This window comes from Mus caroli, unplaced genomic scaffold (genome assembly GCF_978045245.1).
Source record: "Mus caroli unplaced genomic scaffold, Mus_caroli_1 scaffold_4, whole genome shotgun sequence".
Classification (NCBI taxonomy): Eukaryota; Metazoa; Chordata; class Mammalia; order Rodentia; family Muridae; genus Mus; species Mus caroli.
The window spans coordinates 125301577-125309414 of NW_028227259.1; the positions used below are offsets into that span (position 1 = coordinate 125301577).

The 7838-nt window shown below is 48.6% G+C and overlaps 1 pseudogene; it reads left to right on the forward strand.

Moving 5' to 3' along the window:
• The first annotated feature begins 236 nt into the window (after positions 1–236).
• On the forward strand, positions 237–1865 carry LOC110294929 (peptidyl-prolyl cis-trans isomerase A-like; annotated as a pseudogene).
• Positions 1866–7838: the final 5973 nt, after the last annotated feature.

Below are 7838 nucleotides of genomic sequence, written 5' to 3' on the forward strand. Positions count from 1 at the left end.
ACTCAGATACGAAACGTTCCAAAGGCTTGAAGCAGGAGAAGGTCCCCACCCTCACCAACCGAATCAAGAATCCTACTGCCATTAATACCGAGAACGGTGGCCAACGTGGAGAGACAGTCTGTTCTTAAGTTCCAGCCACGTTTCTAATAAGAATGTTAAAATAAATAAAATACAATAAAATAAAATAGGCTTTGCAGACGCTACTGCCCCTGTGACCACTTGCTGCAGGCGTGGTCAACCCCACCATGTTCTTCAGCATCTCCGCTTATGACGAGCCCTTGGGCTTCGTCTCCTTCAAGCTGTTTGCAGACAAAATTCCAAAGACAGTAGAGAAGTTCCATGCTCTGTGCACCAGAGAAAAAGGATTTGGATATGAGGGTTTCTCCCTTCACAGAATTATTTCAGGATTCACGTATGGCGGTGGGGCGGTGATTTCACACTCCATAATGGCACTGGCGGCAGGTCCATCTACAGGGAGAGATTTGAAGATGAGAACTTCATCCTGGAGCATACAGGCCCTGGCATCTTGTCCATGGCAAATGCTGGACCAAACACAAACGGTTCTCAGTTTCTTATCTGCAGTGCCAAGACTCAAGGGGACACCCCACCCCACAGCGTGTCACTGTACAGCAAAGCCTCGTGTGGCTATTAACCATAAAACTTTAAATTAGGTGCTTTGCTTTAATGTGTGAGCTGGTCCTCCCAGGAAGAAGTCATGAAATGAGGGGCCCAGGGGTGTCAATTACTGTGGGACTTGAGGGACTGATGTGTGTGTGTGTGTGTGTGTGTGTGTGTGTGTGTGTGTGTGTGAATATGTGTGCACATACACCTGTGGAAGTCAGTCTGTCCTCAAGTGTCATTCCTCAGGAGCGATCTGTTTTGCTTTCTGAGACAGGGTTTCCAAATGGTCCAGGGCTCACTGGTTCATCCAGGCTGGCTGGCCAGGGAACCCCAGAGACCCTCCCATCTCTATCTTCCCAGCACAGGGATCACCATTTTATCGGTCACTTTACTATTGGTTCTGGGGATTGAACTCAGATCCTCATGCTTGTGTGGCAAGAACTTTACCCACTGACCCACCTCCCCAGCCCAGGTCTGACCTTGACCCTATACCTTTTCCTTGTATAGTGAACTGGGTGTAGCTCACAAAGCCTTAGGCATCCTGGAGCCCTATCTGGTTAGGGGCAGATGCCTCATCCCTTCACCTTGGTTGGGTGGCCTGTGTTAGTGAGTGGCTCAGTCCAGTTAAGGTTGGGCATTGCCTCAACTCAAACAGCAGGAGACTGATGAGGAAAAGACAGTAATTTTCCTTCTCTCTCTCTCTCTCTCTCTCTCTCTCTCTCTCTCTCTCTCTCTCTCTCTCTCTCTCTCTCTCTCTCTTTCTCTCTCTCTCCCTCCCCCCCCCCCTCTCTCTCTCCTCTTTCTCTTTCTTTTTTTAAGGACAGAATTTCTCTGTGTAACAGAGCCCTGGCTATCCTGGAACTTGCTTTGTAGCCCAGATTGTCCTGAAACTCACAGAGAACCACCTGCCTCTGCTTCCCAAGAGCTGGGATCCAAGGTGTGTGCCACCATGCACAGCTGACAGCAGATTTCCATCCAGTCTCCACAGTGTGTACAATCTACTGTTTTTAATCCTGACATTTAAAGAGCAAGTGATCTTGGGGCTGGAGATACAGCTCAGCCTGTAGAGTTCACCTAGCATCCACCTAGGCAGCCTCTGGGGTGATTCCAGTCACATTAAATGGGGTGTGGTCTCTGGGAAGGTGAGAGAAGGGGAGAGCACTGTGGAAACCATAGAGCAGTTGGGGTCCAGGAATGGCAAGACCAGCGAGAGGACCACCATTTCCAACTGTAGTCGGCTCTAATTCCTTTGGCTTTCGAGCATCTTATCCACCAGACCATTCCTTCTGTAGCTCAGGAGAGCGCCCCCACCCCATCTGCGCACAGTACCCTGTCATCTTTGCTCTCACTCAAGTTCTTTGGGTTCCAAATTTTTCTCGTTCCCTTCCAAGTCTAGCTAGATTGCAGAGTTGAGTTTATGATTATGAATAAAAACTAAATAAAGACATATAAGATAATAAAAATGTTGCCAGTGAAGGGCTGGGGCGACGTCTCAGTGCACAGAGTGATCGTCAAGCATGTGCAAAGCCCTTGGTTCCCACCGTAGTGCAGCTTAAGCCCAGCATGGTGGTGCACACTTCTCCGGCCAGGGCTCAGAAGGTAGAGGCAGGAGGGTTGAGAGTTCAAAGTCAGCCTCGGACATCTAGGATAATCAAGCCAGCCTGGGCTACAGAAGACTCTATCTCCAAAGAAATCAATCTTATCTTAAAATTTAAAAGGGATGGGTAGATTTCTCAGTGGATAAAGGCAATGTGACCTGAGCTGGATACCAGAACTTGCATGGGGAAAGGAGAGAACCAAGTCCTCTGACAGTCACTTTCACATGGACATTCACAAACACATATACACACACATGTGTACACACATGCACACACATACACATACATGTGCACACACATACACATATATATGCACACACATGCACACACACACAAATGTATTTTTCAATTATTTATTTATTTTATGTGTATGAGTACATGGTAGCTGTCTTCAGAAACACCAGAAGAGGGCATCAGATCCCATTGCAGATGGTTATGGACCACCATGTGGTTGCTGGGAATTGAACTCAGAACCTATGGAAGAGCAGTCAGTGCTTTTAACCACTGAGCCATCTCTCCAGCCCCTAAATGTAATCTTTAAGGTAGTGATGAACCATACCTAAAGCCTCAATATATGTAACCTTTCTATTCTCCTAGTTGTAACCCTGAAGTTTTCTGATGGGTAAAAAGCCCTGCTACCCTGTGACCTATAGCTTTATCTTACCCCAGTGCAAATCCTACCCATGGACTCTGGAGCCTCTGTATTATCTCATTTATAGAAGAGAGTAAGGAAGATAATGGGGCAGATGACGCCCCTTGGAAAGTCTTTGAGCACAGCAGTTTCAATGGCCTCCCAACCCCTGCATGCACCTATAGCCATGACTCTTCAGAAGCCCACACACTCACTTGAATATGTTTATCTCGTTGCTCTAAGCACTTCTCTTCTGCAAACCCCCGTCCTTATGTATATATCCAAGTCTCTTGTTGATACATAGTCTCCCCGGGATTCTTTCTGCAGTTGGGACCCCCTGGGGTGGGGGGTCTCTGGCGAGAATTCCTCAGCCACTTCAGGTGCCACACCTTCTAGTTCAACTTAGAGGATACCGGTTCAGTTCAGAGATCTGAAAGTCCAGTGAACTCCTGGGAGAGGGAAGCTTGGGAAACCCACTGGAGTGTCTATTTTATGACAGTCAGACACAGATGGAAGGCACCTGGGTCGTTGTCCTTTTGTGTGTAAGTTCAGGGGCCCACTCTAAAGAAATCCCAAATTGCAAGGCCTCAGATTGCAGATCCATGCAGGGTCCAGCAAGTTTGAGCCAGTTTAGGAAGTAGGTGACTCCCCCATCCTTGGTTTGCGATCCACACAGGCTGTAACCATCTCCCAAGTTAAGAACCCTTAAAGATTCTACACCGGGGACAGCACGATGTCTTCAGAAAATGTGAAGCTTTCTGCCAAGCCTGACTGCTTGAGTTCCATCCCTCAGGACCCACATGGTGGAAGGAGAGAATCAGCTCAGGCAACTTGTCCTCTGACCTCCACACATGCGCTGAGATACGCAGACACACAACGGACACACAGAGAGACATACCAAATCAATAAACAGATGCCTTAAAGTGTAAGATACTATGCTGTAGCCCTTTCGTTGTGGAAGTGGCAAACTGAGGCACAGGGCTGCTTCCAGTTGACACGGATGATGTCATTATCCAAACAAATGAGGTCAGCCCTGGGAGGAGTACAACAGCAGGTGAGTGGAGGTGAGGTTATGGTGCTGTCAGAAATGCAGGACCCTTCCTTCCCTGGACCCTGACCCCCACACCACACAGAAACACAGCCGCAGAGTAATAAGGGGTCCAGGCAGGATGGATGGAGCTGGCAAGCTCTGCATCATTTATGCATGTCCCTAAGACTATAAATGTAGTCACTGACAAGGCTGTAAATGCGAGAAAATGAAAAGATGGGGATTCTGAAGGAGAAGCACAACGAGGAGCCAGAGTCGATCAAAATGCCTACCGAGCAGGGCTTGCTCAGACTCGGCCCAGGGCTAGGTCCAGACTCAGCCCTCGTGAAATATTATGCATCCATTAAAAATGTTGCCCATAGTGGCTGAGGTATGCTCTGTGACACTTGCCAAGTACACATAAGGTTTGTCCTGTACTACAGAGAAGGCAGGGCTGTCCCCTGATGACCATGGTCCCACATGCCTGTCATGCCAGCACTAAGGACCTGGGTCTGTAGGTCTGTCCTTCTGCGACCAGCTTCTTTTAACGTGAGTTGCGATTTTTCTGTGGACATCCCCAGATCTCTGTCTTCTGGTGGTCGTGGTCTGGGTTGCTTTGGTTTTGACCTTATTTGGGGTTTTGTTTGTTTCTGCGTGGGCCCTATCAGCATGTGACTCTCAGAGAACTTGATTTCTCATAGCACCGGGGGTAGCAGCAACCTTGGATGTTCCTATGTGACACCCAAGAAACCACGGTCAGCCAAGCCAGCCAGAGTCTTGAGAGAAAATCTACTTCTGTATTGAGGAAGGTGACTCAGGGCTGGGCTGGGCTCCCCGGCTGCTTGGTGACCATAAAGGGGCAAAATGCCTTTAAACTGAGGAGCATAGCTGTCCCTTCCACAGAGCCTTCTGTGCTGGTGAATGGCAAGTCCCAGCCACTGTAACTGAGGGAGAGTTTTTGCCTGAGGCCGGTGTCTGAGAACAGCAATCTCCACTGAAGATCCACTCAATCCTTCCTCTCCAGCAAGGAGCAGAGTATGACAACTCTGGGGACAGAGATGCAGCCCTCAAGAAAGTAATAGTGTTTCAGATGAAAGCTAAAAGAATAACTCTCAGGACTCATGCATTCTGAGGGACATCTGATCATCCTCTCAAGTGCTTGTTCTTTTTAAACTTCATCATGTTTTTAACCTCCAACGGTCTTATCCAGATAAGTGAGTCTCCGGGACTACTCCTGCCTTCTGCACAAACAACCAAGCCATAATAAACACCTGAACCTGACCATGCCTGAAGGCCTCCTCCCCAAAGCCCAGAGCTACAATCACAAAGTGAACACACACACACACACACACACACACACAGTCTCTTGTAACAGATTCCCAGACCTTAGCATGGCTGATGCCATCAGGGAAGTACCATTCAGACCATGGGACCCAGCACATAGGCAGCATCACCTGTCAAAAGGAGAACAAAGACCTATTCCATTGGCATCCATGGTTCTGGGAAAGTCCCTACCTGTGCTAACCTTGCTCTTTGGCTCTGTAGTTCTACTTCTGCCTAACTGTTCTTACTGAGGTGTGTTGTTAACCCAGGATGTGGTTTTGTTTTGTGCTTAAAAATAAAAGCTCACCCTGAGAAAGGTCCAGGACTGCACTGAAGTCCCTAACATCCAGTGTAGTCACTGACCAGCTAATAAAGACTTGCTATTAAGCCTCATATGCTCTACAGAGTGAGTTTTAGGGCAGCCAAGGCTATAGAGAGAATCCCTGTCTCAAAAGAACAAAACAAACAAACAAACAAACAAACAACTTGCTATTGACTTGAACCCACATCTGAGAATAGTCTTCTCTGGTGGATACCCAATTTCAATCTCTCTCTCTCTCTCTCTCTCTCTCTCTCTCTCTCTCTCTCTCTCTCTCTCTCTCTCTTTCTCTCTCTCTCCCTCCCTCCCTCCCTCCCTCCCTCCCTCTCACCTTCCCTTCCACCCCTCCTTTCCTCCCTCCCTCTTCCTGCTTTTAGTTACAATGGCCTTCTCATCTTCAAAACAATCCTGTAAAAATTACAGGAAGGTTTTTCTTTTTTTTACAAACTGAAGCATCCTGAAGAAAATCCTTCTTGCTATCTGTCTTAGTCAGGGTTCCTGCACAAACATCATGACCAAGAAGCAAGTTGGGGAGGAAAGGGTTTATTCAGCTTACAATTCCATACTACTGTTTATCACCAAGGAAGTCAGGACTGGAACTCAAACAGGACAGAAAGCAGGAGCTGATGCAGAGGTCATTGAGGGATGTTCTTTACTGGCTTGCTCAGCCTGCTCTCTTATAGAACCAAGACTACCAGCCCAGAGATGGTCCCACCCACAAGGGGCCTTTCCCCCTTGATCACTAATTGAGAAAATACCTTACAGTTGGATCTCATGGAGGCATTTCCTCAACTGAAGCTCCTTTCTCTGTGATAACTCCAGCTGTGTCAAGTTGACACAAAACTAGCCAGTACACTATCAAAGTATCTGAGGCCAGATCTGAGCTATAGGGGTGTTGATCACTGCACAGGCAGAGACAGGAGGGCCCTGGAGTTCACTGGCCAGCCAATCAGTGAGGGAGACCTTGTCTCAGAAAATAAGGTGGACAGACATTGAGGAAGACGCATGGATCCTCCTAGAAGCTCAAGGCATTGTCACAAGTCAAATGCATCCCAGTGTGTCACCTGGCCCGGCCACTGTCACTGCTCTACTGCTCTGCCACACAGCATTCCTTGAGTCTCCATTGCTTCTCCTTATGATGTAATGGTCCCCTGGGACCTGAAGCTCATCGCCACCAACCAGTGCCACAAACAAGATCCTGAGTCATATTGCTAGCTCAGGAACAAATCCCCAAATCAAAACTCCCAATCCAATTCCAATGGGATGTTCTTCTGCTTCACACACCATGGTAGAACCAAACCACTGAGAGCCAGACACCACTGGCACGATATTTAGCTTGGAAAGTGGTGCCTACCTGTAACTCCAGCACTCAGGAGGCTAGGACCAGAAAGGACAGGCCAAGTTATGCAGGGAGATCCTGCCAATCAATCACCAATCAATCACCTAGGATTTTTTAAATGTAAATTTTCATTGCCAAAATATTAACACACGGTTACTTTAGAAGCCTCCGTTCCTGCTTCTTCAGGAAATAGGGCAATCCTGTCACACAAGCCCGGATGCCTCCTGATGGTATGTCTCCCGTAACACTGCTGCTCAGACTGGCGCCACCTGCCTGGGTTAGCATTCTGCCTTGTCCCTTGCTACCTCACGGCTGCAGGCACGTGACTGGCACCTTGCAGGCCTCAGGCTCCTGGTCTGGAAGCTGCAGCTCAGGTCACAAAGAGACTCCCCATGTGCCAGGCGCTGCAGGTGGAATGCCTGAGGAAGGGACAGGGAAGACTGAAGGGTATGACCTAGTTTCAGTTCTTCCCTGTCATCATCGTCCCTGAGGCACTACCATTGGCCCTCATTTGGTGTCCCCAGCAGTGACCTTTACCTTCGGTGGCCTCCAAAATTGGAGTACCTCACCTTCTACTTCCCAGGACCCAGATCAATCAGGGACAGGTTGTACCCTGAGTCACCCAGATTCCCATCTTCCCCATGAAAGTCCCACACAGGGTTTGGTGGTCGCTGCACACAGGACAGAGAGGAACAGGGCTGGCTGGGGATGGGTTCAAGTTCTCTTTCTCTCTGGGCAAGAGGGCATTTTCAGGGGTGTGGCTGAGTGCCCCTGCTGGATCGTCACTGAAGCTCTAGAAAAGATAAAGATGCATTGCCAGCCTTCACAAACAGAATCAGCTCTGTTGGGAGAGCGCCCCCCTAGCATGCTCAAAGCCCTGGGTTCTAGGCTGGAGAGATGGCTCAGCGGTTAAAAGCACTGACTGCTCTTCCAGAGGTCCTGAGTTCAATTCCCAGCAACCACATGGTGGCTCACAACTA